Source organism: Staurois parvus, unplaced genomic scaffold (genome assembly GCF_062004578.1).
Source record: "Staurois parvus isolate SC_StPar_1 unplaced genomic scaffold, SC_StPar_1.0 ptg000017l, whole genome shotgun sequence".
Lineage (NCBI taxonomy): Eukaryota > Metazoa > Chordata > Amphibia > Anura > Ranidae > Staurois > Staurois parvus.
Genome location: NW_028317813.1, coordinates 4,780,272 through 4,792,363, shown reverse-complemented (window position 1 = coordinate 4,792,363; position 12,092 = coordinate 4,780,272). Strand labels below are relative to the sequence as shown.

The 12,092-nt window shown below is 37.7% G+C and overlaps 1 protein-coding gene across 1 annotated transcript in view; it reads right to left on the bottom strand.

Annotated features, from left to right (window-relative positions):
* The window catches only part of RB1 (RB transcriptional corepressor 1), a 279,061-nt gene that overhangs the window by 178,057 nt on the left and 88,912 nt on the right, over positions 1-12,092 (bottom strand). The gene's annotated exons all lie outside the window — the stretch shown is intronic.

Sequence of the window (12,092 nt, the reverse complement as noted above, 5' to 3'; positions counted from 1 at the left end):
CAAAGTGTCCAAATAATGTGTCCAAACAAAGATCAAATTCTTGATAGGAAGAAGCTTCCTACTGCACTGAAGAAGATGCAAATCAATCACAGGTGCTCTTCAAATACCTCAAAAAACAAAATCTCAACATAGTATATTACCTTTTAAATCCCAGAACTAAAGTGCCACACGTGTATCATGCAAAAAAAACACTCCAGTGTCACAGCACTCATGTGAGAGAGAAAAAAAAAAATATTAAAATTTTATAAATATCACTGCAAACTATATATAAAGTGCATAATTACCCTAAAACAAACAAATTCCAGCTTGTAATCAACCACATATGTACAGAGTGTCCTTAGATTGGTATCCTCTTGTTCCTCAGGACCTCACAAACAGACCAGGAATCAGTATGTGAATTATAATCATATATAAAATTTATTGTAGCCACTTACATATAAAAACGATAAGATCAGCAAGACAGAATCCAACTCCTCATGCAACTCCTTGTTGACAAAGTCCGGAAGAGACGAAACGCGTCCAGGGCACGTGACATTCCCGGAAGTGCTGCGGCAGCCATTTTGGATTCTGGAATCCCCGTGTGTTGGAGGTCTGCAGAGTAACGGTGCACTTCAGGTGTCCCCCAGAGCTACAAAGTGATAGTGCTGGATAGGAGTAGCAAGGGGGAATTACCTGGTGATCGGGAGACCCTCTACACACGGAAAGGGGATCGCATACTGGGCATGAGGAGTTGGATGCTGTCTTGCTGATCTTATCGTTTTTATATGTAAGTTTTTTGGTTTTTTTTCTCACATGAGTGCTGTGACACTGGAGTGTTTTTTTTCCATGATACACGTGTGGCACTTTAGTTCTGCGATTTAAAAGGTAATATACTATGTTGAGATTTTGTTTTTTGAGGTATTTGAAGAGCACCTGTGATTGATTTGCATCTTCTTCAGTGGAGTAGGAAGCGTCTTCCTATCAAGAATTTGATCTTTGTTTGGACACATTTGGACACTTTGCATATTGGGACTTTATTTATTTTTGTTCTTTTATATATATTTGATATTTTTTATTTTTTGGGTAATCTCTTTGGGTTTTGATCTTTTCACTATAATTGTGGGTTTTTGGGTTTAAGTCAATGAATATATATTTCAAGCAAGAGAACAATCGCGTGATAGGAAGGGGGAGAAGTTGCATGCTCCTCCAAAACCAAGTCTCTATATCTTTATTTCTTTGAAAAGTTGAAAGAACAGCAACTCAATGAATACTTTATTTTGCTATATTATGTGTTGAGTTCAATCTGGATGTGCAGTTATTGATTTGTTTGTGCCATTTTCATACATTAGCATTTTAGTAATCATTAACAAATTTTTATATACAATTATTTAAAAAAATATGTTGTTCACGTCTTCCAAAAAGGTTCACGAAATATTTGCAGGATACTACTTCTAAGTTTTTCCTTTTGCTTTTGTAGAGCTTACACCATTTTCTTACTAATTCATATTATTTTTAGTAATCTGAAGAGGTAGTAAACTCAAAAGAGAGCATTTATTATATTGCAGCTTACCAACTCTTAGATGTGGTGGCAGCAATAGTTTTCTTTTTATGCTCTTTTTTTATTTTCACCTGGTGATTCAGCCAGTAGACCTGTTTTTCAAAATAAAAAGCTCTATCAGATATTGCAGTTTGGGGCTTGAGAAAATCATTTACAACTGACGGGTGATTACAATGATCAGCTTTTTTTTTTAATTATGTAAAACCTTTATCCCAAAAAGGAAAAAAAATGTTTGCCTTAACTGTATATAAAGTGTGAGCTGGAGTTTGGCTTCAATGTGTTAATGTATCTAAACCTGCTAGTATATCAAACACTCCCCTCCCCCCAAATTAACAATGCTGATAATTAACTAAAGCAACCACCACATCTAATGATTGGATAATGAAGCTGCAATATATTACATTTTTGGTTTTTGGTTTAATATCACTTTAACGTTTCAGAAAGGCAAAACATGCAAAAGATAACTGAACAAAAATGTACATTTACTAAAACGTCAATAAGTGTTAAAATGGTATTAAAACATAGTTACAGTTAGTCTGGCTGAAAAAAAGACAAACGTCCATCCAGTTCAACCATTAAAAAAAAAAAAAAAAAGTTATAATCCTATACCCAGTTGATCAAGAGGAAGGCAAAAAAACCCCAGCAAAATGAAAAACAAATATATAAATAAATATTGCAGCTTACCAATTCTTAAATGCACGGCTGCTGTTTGAAATCACAGACTCCATACAGCCAACCTGACAACGTTCCCCCCCAAATATTAAAAATATTTTCAGTAAAAATATGCTAAAAGTTAACAGATAAAACTGTATTAGGTTAATAAATACAGCTCTATGCATGACTGAGGTCTTGGGTTAATTCACATGAGTACTGTGGCCCATACAATGTGAATGAGTTTTTTTTCTTTTTTTGTGGCTGAAGCTGTGTGCAGGCAGCCTACTTTATGCCATGGGAATGCAGCAGCTGTACAAATACAGCTGCAGGTCCTCATTTGACAGGTATGTGGATGCAGGTTTATAGCCCCAAACAGACACTGTGTATTCGGGGCCACTCACCCACATGGGCACACCTGCCAAATTGCGGTTGTGTTCATACAGCCACAGCATTCTACGAGTAACAGGTGGCTCCAGCTGCACAAACAAAACGCTCCTTCACACTCTATGGACCAGAGAACCGGTGTGAATGAGCCTATGATTTTCTTCAGTTTTGTTTTTTATATTTAATTTTTTTTTAACACAATTTTTTTTACAATTATAGAACTGGTCCCCTGTGTGTTTCTTCCTGAAGCAGCTGAATGTTGGCAGGAGGGAGTGGAGAAGAAGCCAGCTTTCAGATGCTGCAGGAAGAGACACACAGTGGTTCAATTCCTGTAATGGTCTCTGTCTACCCACTCACGAAACCAATCACCTTCCCTGCCCACATATGATTGGCCTCCTGTCCAGGCCCTTTACAGGAGAATGGATGCTACTCACTTAGCAGCCATGCTTAGATGTGGTGGCTGCATTAGTGTCTGTTTTTAGGCTTTTTTCTTTATTTTCACCCGATCATTTATCTAGCAAATCACAATTTCCTTTAATAGACTAAGTCATCCAGCAAAAGGGGCAGTTAGAAAGTTGAAACAAACCATTTAACACTGACAGGGGTGCTTACAATGGTCAGGTTTAATTAATGTAAAACCTTTATCCCAAAAGAGAATAAAACTAACTGCTTAAAAAGTGATAGCAGAAGTTTAGCTTGCATTTGGACTGAACGAATATTGCATTATACTGTAAATATATCCTATTGGTGGATGTGCATTTAGCAGCTGGGACATAAAGGAATGATTTGCATATCTTCACCCTCTGTTATGAAATGAGGAATAATCCTCCTGTTTTTTGGGATATGAATATGACATAATACCCTCTGTTTTAAGAAGGCTTTACTGTACTAAACACCCTTTTTTCACCATAACCGTTATGGCTACACTTTTTTGGTGGCTAAATTATGAAACTAAATCCTTCTGCACATTGCAAAGCATGATGCTTTTCCACTACCCCTTTATATGAAAAAATAAAAAAATTGGTTGTGCCTTCCCTCAATAAGTGATATCTAAATATGTGCACTAGAACACATGTGACTCAATATATAGCTATAGATAATAACCAATATCAAATAACAATATTACAAACAAAAGCCTCCAAGTGTTACTCAGTCCTGATTAATAAAATGCAAACATCTGTATAGGTAGTCCCATATATGTAAACAGTGATCTTCAAACATTTTATTTCATTGTGATATCTTCCACCATCCTTGTTCATAAATATAAAGTGACACCCACCATCGTTAGCTTTGACCTGCAATCAGCCAGGTCAAATGCGCTTTCCCCAGCTTAGTGTAGGTCTCAGATCTCATTCCTCCAATGCAGGTAAACTCCCAATCATCTACAATGACACCCCACATGCCAGGTGTATGGCCCTTTAAGGTCCTGATGTCCATTCTGTAACCAAGCTCAGCAAGAGAAGGGGAACAGGATGGTGGAAGATGTCATAATGAAATAAAGTGTTTGAAGAACACGGTTATTTACATATATGAGATTACCTATACAGATGTTTGCATATTATTAATCAGGACTAACACTTGGAGACTTGTGTTTGTAATATTGTTATTTGATATTGGTTATTATTTATAGCTATATATTGAGCCACAGGTTTTCTGGTGCACATATTTAGATATCACCTATCTAAGGAAGGCACAACCAATTTTTTTATATATTTTTTTTTTTTTTTATTGTGGGCTGAGGGAGCACTGTCCTTTGGTTGCAGCCACCCATTTGAGCTAGTTTTTTTTTTAATCTAAGAGAAAGTGGCCCAGTGGTAGCACGGGATAATACATATAATTATTTGTGTCCCTTTATATGACTGAGGTCACATTTTCAAGTGTTATAGTCCCCTGTAATGTAAAATTAGTACTATAAAAAGTTTTGAGCTATAGATCATTCACTACCATGATAAACATCAACTTGACAGAGTAAGGAGCATCCAGATCATTTGGGAAACCTAATCTTGTCAACATGTTCCAGGTCTACTCCAAGGTGTCCTGTCAGCTGAAAACAAATGGTACACATGGTTCATCCATACTTTCTCGACTCATCTTTTGATTCTAAGGAGCATCAACTATACAACCCTCCCTAACCAAAAGCAGGCAATGCACATTTTGACTTTGAAATGATCATGCAATTTTCTAAGAGATAACGTAGTCAAAGACAATTGATTTTGACCGTAGTGAAGAAAGAATCAAAGGAACAGAATGAGAAATTTTTCTAAAATGAACAATGATGACTGTGGTTTTTGTTCATGAAATTCCATTCATTCCAAAATTGAATGGTAGACGCAAACAAAATTTTGAAGCTCTTTCGAACAACATTCATCAAGTCTCTGACAACATTACTGATTGTACGCAAGATTTTTTGTGTAAGCATTCATGTGAAAATCTGCTTAAAATCAGCTGAACACATCCAGTCACTATCTTTAACATAACCCATGCTGAATAACAGGGGATTTTTTTTAAATAACTATGTGCTCTACTACTGTGAAATAAAACAAGCTGCTGAGTGGTAAATGAAGCTATATGAAAAACCCCCACCTTGTAAAACAACCCATTCAGTTTAAAATAGAAATGAAAGGCAAAACATTTGTGTAAAGATAAAAAAAAACAAAAACAAATCCTAAACCCTTTATTCCCCTTTTTAATAAGTGATCATTCTCTTTGTTCTCATTAGCATAAAAGCTAGGGAAGGAGAAACAGCAGCACACTGAGTACAGGGTACAGCGGGCACATATCAGGAATATGAAATATTGGGTTTACATACTTTTAAGTTCATTTAAAATGGTCTGTTACAAAGTGGAAAACTGTTCTGTGGTCAGACAAACCAAAATTTGATATTCTTCTTGGCGACCATGGGTGCTGCTTCCTCCGGACTAAAGAGGAGAGGGACCGCCTGACTTATCAGCACTCCGTTCAAAAACCTGCCTCTCTGATGGTATGGGGGTGCATTAGTGAGTATGGAATGGGCAGTCTGCACATCTGGAAAGGCACCATCAATGATGAAAGATACAAGTTTTAGAGCAGCAAATGCTTCCATCCAGATGATATTCTTTTTTCAGGGAAGGCCCTGCATATTTCAGCAGGACAATGCTAAACTGCATACTGCATCTATGGCAACAGCATGGCTTTGTAGTAGAAAAGTGCGGGTGCTTAACTGGCCTGCCTGCACTCCAAACCTTTCACCAACAGAAAACAATTGGGCCATCTTGAAATGAAAAATATGACAAAACTGTTGAGCAGTTAGAATCCTATATCAGGCAAAGAGATAACATTCCTTTTCAAAAGCACCAGCAACCTGTCTCCTTTCTAGATGTTTACAGAGTATTGTTAAAGAAGAGGGGATGCTACACTTGATAAACATGGCCCTGTCTCGATTGTTTTGAGATGTATTGCTGCCATTAATTTCAAGCTTACCTTATTGTTTTCTTAAAATGGTACATTTTCTCAGTTTAAAATTTTATATGTTTTCTACTGTGAATAAAATAAGGGTTTATAAGATTTGCAAATTATTGCATTCTGTTTTTATATAGCTCGTAAACAGCCAGAGAATTTCAAAGCTCTAAATGACGCAGACACATAATAGTGATGGGACAGACGTAATGCTTGGGTCCCACAATTAGACTATTTACATTGTGCGCTATAAGCCTAGTGACCTTGTCTCATATCTGTAATACTTCTTTCTTAGAGGAGCCATCTATATTCTTATCTGCATCTACTTTGATGTCAAAGAACAAAAGCAAAAGCCAGAGAACGAAAACTACACATTTTTGGTTATTGGAATTAAAGTTAGTAGTAGGCTTTCAACACGTGTCAAGTCTCTTAAAGTTGAACTCCAGGATAAGCCAAAGTTGAACTCCAGGATAAGCCAATATTATAAATACAAGAGTCCTGTGTATTCTTTTATGAAGATTGGTTTTCTTTGTGTATTTCTTACAGATCAGTGCAGTAATCCAGTGTGAAACGTGGCCTATTATTTTCTATACATAAGACTTGGGTTATTGCTGCTTTCCCCTTGTGCAGGGTGATTGGTCTCATATCTGCCCCTTCCTGTAGTTTTCTGCAGGCATCATGCAGTGGGAGGAGCCTGCTGTCCTACAGCTCTGCTCACTACACAGGCTATGTACAGCACAGCCATGCTGTCATTGCTGTTTTTACAAGGCGATACCTAAGTTTTTAAAGGCATTTGGCACACACAAAGTGAGTTTTATGTCACTTGAAACTATGGAGCAATATACCTACATGAGAGTTTTTGTGCCCAGAGTTCAGCTTCAAGCAGACAGGATAAAAGAGGGCAGCACTGAGAATTATTAATTTCTATTAGACTCCAGCTCATTTTTTATAGTGATGTGAATGTTAATGTTTATTCTGTCTTTTGTGAAATATAAACTACTGCATGTAAAAGAAAATCACAAATTTTCTAAACCTCGCACAGTAAATAAATCGCTTATATTGAAAGCTAAATTCTGCAGTAATCTATACAGACTTCAAACACAAAGAAAATATTTACACCCATGTAATTGCTGTTTACTTGTCCTCTACAATAGTTGTAGTTCAGGAACGGGTGTGTGAAAGCATTAATTATCCTTATTAACATTTGTGGTCAAACAGAAAAATAACTAAGGTAACTCTTAAAAGACAAAAAGAAATTCTCTAGATTTGGATACACACATTCGGGGTTTTCTTTACATTTAAAAATTATGTAAATCGAATATAAACATTTTTATTTGTTGCTGTTTGGTCTGGTAAATAGACCACTGAAAGGTGCTCCTTTTAGATCTGTTCAGCAAGTGCAAAATATACCTATTGATCCTGGCAGAAAACCATTGGGCTTCCAAGCTCCAGTAGTGTTATCTCCTATTTTATGGAGAACAGAGGAGCTCTGTATTCTAAAACACACTTTTTCTCCCAGGGTGACAACAGTGCTACTCCACAGTTAACAGCAAGTGAATATGGTCATCCTAGGACAGGAAGAGTGCTGCTGGCAGGATTACCAGGTGAAGGACTGACAAACTGGTGCATATATTTATTTTTTATTCTTGGGTTTAGATATACTGTAAATCTGCCCCACCAACACACTACCAATAAACTGAAAATACATTTTTACACATGCCCACTGAAGTGACCAGCCTCAGGTTATACACAGTGATAAAGAAAATCCTCCTACATAAGATGTACCTTTGTAAACAGTTGTGAAGATGTACTAACTTCAGACAGCATTTCTCAGCTTCCAGAAGACAGGAGGTGGGGATCTGATGTCACATACTGCACAGCGCAGAGCACAGAATGGACACACAAAGTCTCATAGGGAAACATGTATAGATGAGGCTGTTAATCACCTGCTGTGTGCTGGAGGGGGTGTCCAGACAGCCTGTCAGAAATGACTCATGCAGATGGCATAGGAAGGAGAGAGCAGACAGTTTTCACTTTAAGTACTATAAATTGAGGCAAGTACACACTATAGAAGAACCACTTTAAGGTTAAGATCAGAAAAGTATCTGCCATGCAGTTTCAGGGCCAGTTAATGAATGGATGGATATTTAGGTAGGACTGGTATTACGCTGCTGTTGGTAAACCTTAAAGGATAAGTTCTCCTTTTAACAAAAAAATAATAAATGCACATTTTTTTTGCAGGTAAGAAAATGTGTATTTATTATGTTTTTGTTTCTGGAGGCTCTAAAGCATTGCACCAGCAATCAGTAGATCGCTGGTGCCATGCAGGTCTCCCTCTGACCAGTCACTGTATTTGCTTGCTTGTACATCCCGTACGGGCAATCCGATCTTTATTGACAGGAAGGCTCAATGTACTACTATCACAGTGCTCCACAGTGCCTTGGTAGTTCAATGACAACTACAAGCTGATAGGTGTAAAGGCTGTCAGAACTTGTAGTGATCTCATTTACAGAACACTTTGAATGAGTGACGCGACCAGGCAGGCAAAACCCCGCATGGCCGCGTTTTTTTTAAATTGCGACAGCTAGTGAAGAGAAGGTCCCCCGCTAGCTTTCACAACAGGGATCAGAGGGGGGTGCAGGGGCCAGTCTAATTGTAACATGTTACATCCTGAATATGGGATTAACAAGTTATGAAAGTTGAACTTATCCTTTAAAAGGAACTTACATCGGAAGAATTATGTAGGCTGCTACTGATGTTCCCTCTTTTTGAAAATGATAATCAATTAGCTGTCTCTAGTTTCATTATAGTCTAAGTCACTGACCTGGAGCAAAAGTTCACTGAGAAACAGAATACCCAATTTATACCAGTTCTTATCTAATCTAAGGACTGGTACACATTTTTTTGATTTTGGGTTTAGATTTGCTTTAAGACTGGTTTAAAAAAAATTTAAAAATCAATGCAACATACAGTATTTCTGCAGAATGATGCATACAAATGAAACTTATTTTAATGTGATAAAGACTATTTTTAAAGTATGTAAAGATAAATTTACCCCCCCCCCCCCAATTTGTTCTGGTGACCACCGTCACTATACTAAACTTTTAAATCTGTCAGCAAAGCAGACGGGAAGAGAAATTCCTTTACATCATTATGACAAATCCTTAAGTGGAAATCCCATTCACTTTGAAGTGATTTCCTATCATTATCTTACGACTCTAGGACAGGAACTGCACAAAAACTCATGAGCAGCAAAAAATATCATCATAGAGGATTTATTCCTTCCCTACTCATAATATAAATATGGTTCTGCAAAAAGCAATTATGATTTACAGAACTCTATCCTGTTGTAATGTAGGGGTGGTGGATGGAACCAAAGCAGTCATTGGACAAACTTAGAAGTGTCTGCTGGTGGATTTAATAGTGAACTGGAAGTGGGACAGTTAGTACTGTATAAACTGTCTAAAAAGCTAGACAATGCACACAGGAAACCATCGGAACAGAAAAGAATCTGAAGTATCATCACTAATCTTTTTTGGGCACCAATTCACAAAAAGAACATTGGGGAACTGCAGAAAGTACAGAGAAGGGCAACTAAACTGATAAGAAGCATGGGGAGCTCAGCTATGAGGAAAGATTAGAGGAACTAAACTTATTCTCTCCTGAGAAGAGGAGATTAAGGTGGGATATGATCACCATGTATAAATACATCAGTGGTTCATATAGTGAACTCGGTGTACAGTTATTCACCCTGAGGTCATCACAGAGGACAAGGGGGCACTCTTTATGTCTGGAGGAAAATTTCATCTCCAAACACGAAAAGGTTTCTTCACAGTGAGAGCTGTGAAAATGTGGAATAGACTCCCTCAAGAGTTGGTTCTGGCCAGCTCAGTGGATTGCTTTAAAAAAGGCCTGGATTCTTTCTTAGATACACAGAATATAACTGGATACTAACATTTATAGGTAAAGTTGATCCAGGGAATATCCAATTGCCTCTCGGGGGATCAGGAAGGAATTTTTTTCCCTGCAGGAGCAAATTGAATCATGCTTTGCTGGGTTTTTTGCCTTCCTCTGGATCGACTGTGGGTTTAGGATTATAACTTTTTTTTTTTTTTTTCTTTTTAAATGGTTGAACTGGATGGACTTTTGTCTTTTTTCCGCCAGACTAACTATGTAATCTGATTTTAGTAAGCTTGGAATGGGACACTGCTACTTGCACGTCTTCCCTGAAAAAAATCAGCTCTTTTTTTATTTGTAAACAAATACAGCTCCTCTATTCACATTACATATATCAATTTAAAAAAAAAACCCCAAAAACATACAGATAGAATTTTACAGGCAATTATCAAAAGTAGGCATGTTACAGAAAAAGCAAGGTTCAGATAGTATCACAATATGTGCAAGAAAGCAGTCCTTGAAGCCCACTGAGCATATGCAGGTTTAGTTTGCGAAAAGGAGATCAGTGTTCACCTATTTTCCACCACTCGGCATCCTGACAAAGGAAGCTACAGTCGGGAAAGGGACTGTTCAGGTGAGCAGTGGCAGAGGTCTCGGGCCACCAGGAGCTTAAGATAAGCCTTGATGCAGTGGAGGTAGTGTTTTAGTGGTGTGTTTCTTGTGGCTGTGTTCCTGGGTGATTTCTCCTAAAGAAACTCTGTCATCTGCATAAACAAATGCAGGTAAAAGCAAAAATAGCCCTCATAGCCGCCTCATCTTCTGGTAGTATGCATTTTCTATACCGAACTGTCTGTGTCACCCCTTGCCTCATTACATAACCATTTCCGTAGCTGCCAGGGGAAGAGTGAAGGGAAATACTACAGAGCAGGGGTTGGCAACCTCTGAAGAGATCTACCTGAACAATATGGAAGAGATCAAAGATCCTGGGGGTGTGGCACCTTAATTTTTTTATTTTTTAAAGAAATTAGCTAGCACACCCCACGAAAATATAGACGGCATAAAGAAAACGTAGTAAAAAATAATACAACACGTTATCATAAAAATAAAAAATTAGCCTACCTTAAAAGTTAGCAACAGCGAGAAAGTCGGCACTCACTTTCACTGACTTTTTTTCCATGTCTGAGGAGTAACTGGTCATGCCCACAAGCCTGATTCTGGAGTCTGTCATGAAGGTAGAACAACTGGAAGTGCAAGCTGGCCTTAACGCTACTACTATTGTATTATCCATGCTTATGGACCAATAATTACAACAGTTTAGCTGCCTATCACTCCTCTTATATCCCTCAATGGATATAGATCAGAGAACTCAAAACTTTTTAGTGTGGCGCTATTTAATACTTTAAATAAACATGCTGCATATTCTGCTAAAACGCTGAAGTGTTATGAAACACCTCCCTCCCTTATGAGTGCATTACCAACATAATAAATACATTATAGTTTATTTATTTCACATACTTATATAGCGCCGTCAGTTTACGCAGTGCTTTACATATATATATTGTCACATCAGTCCCTAACCCTCAAGGGGCATACAATCTAAGGTCCCTAACTCACATTCATACATACACATACTAGGGCCAATTTAGACAGGAGCTAATTCACCTACCAGCATGTCTTTGGAGTGTGGGAGGAAATCGGAGTACCCGGAGGAAACCCACGCATGCGGAGGGAGAACATGCAAACTCCAGGCAGGAGGTGCCGTGGCTGGAATTTGAACCAACGACCCTAGTACTGCCAGGCGGAAGTGCTAACCATTTAGCCACTGTGCTGCCCATTATATGTGCATCCTCCTCAAAATAAATGCAATAAATGTGCAACAAACTACAGAACACCTCCTTCCACTGACATTCCATATAATTCTATGCAAATTGTATATAATTGTGCGTGTAATCACAGCGCTAACTCTGAAAACATATATATTCTTATGCAACTGGTGTATAATGTACTATAGAACACCTCCCTCCACAGAAACACAGCATGTAATCCCGTGTAAATTTATACAATGATTAATATTTGTGACATCTCCAATTACAATATACAAAACCTTAAAAAAGTGCTCTAATACTGAAACTGAAACTGAAATAATAAACGGTATTACACTATTGAAGTTCTGCTTTCTGGTTCT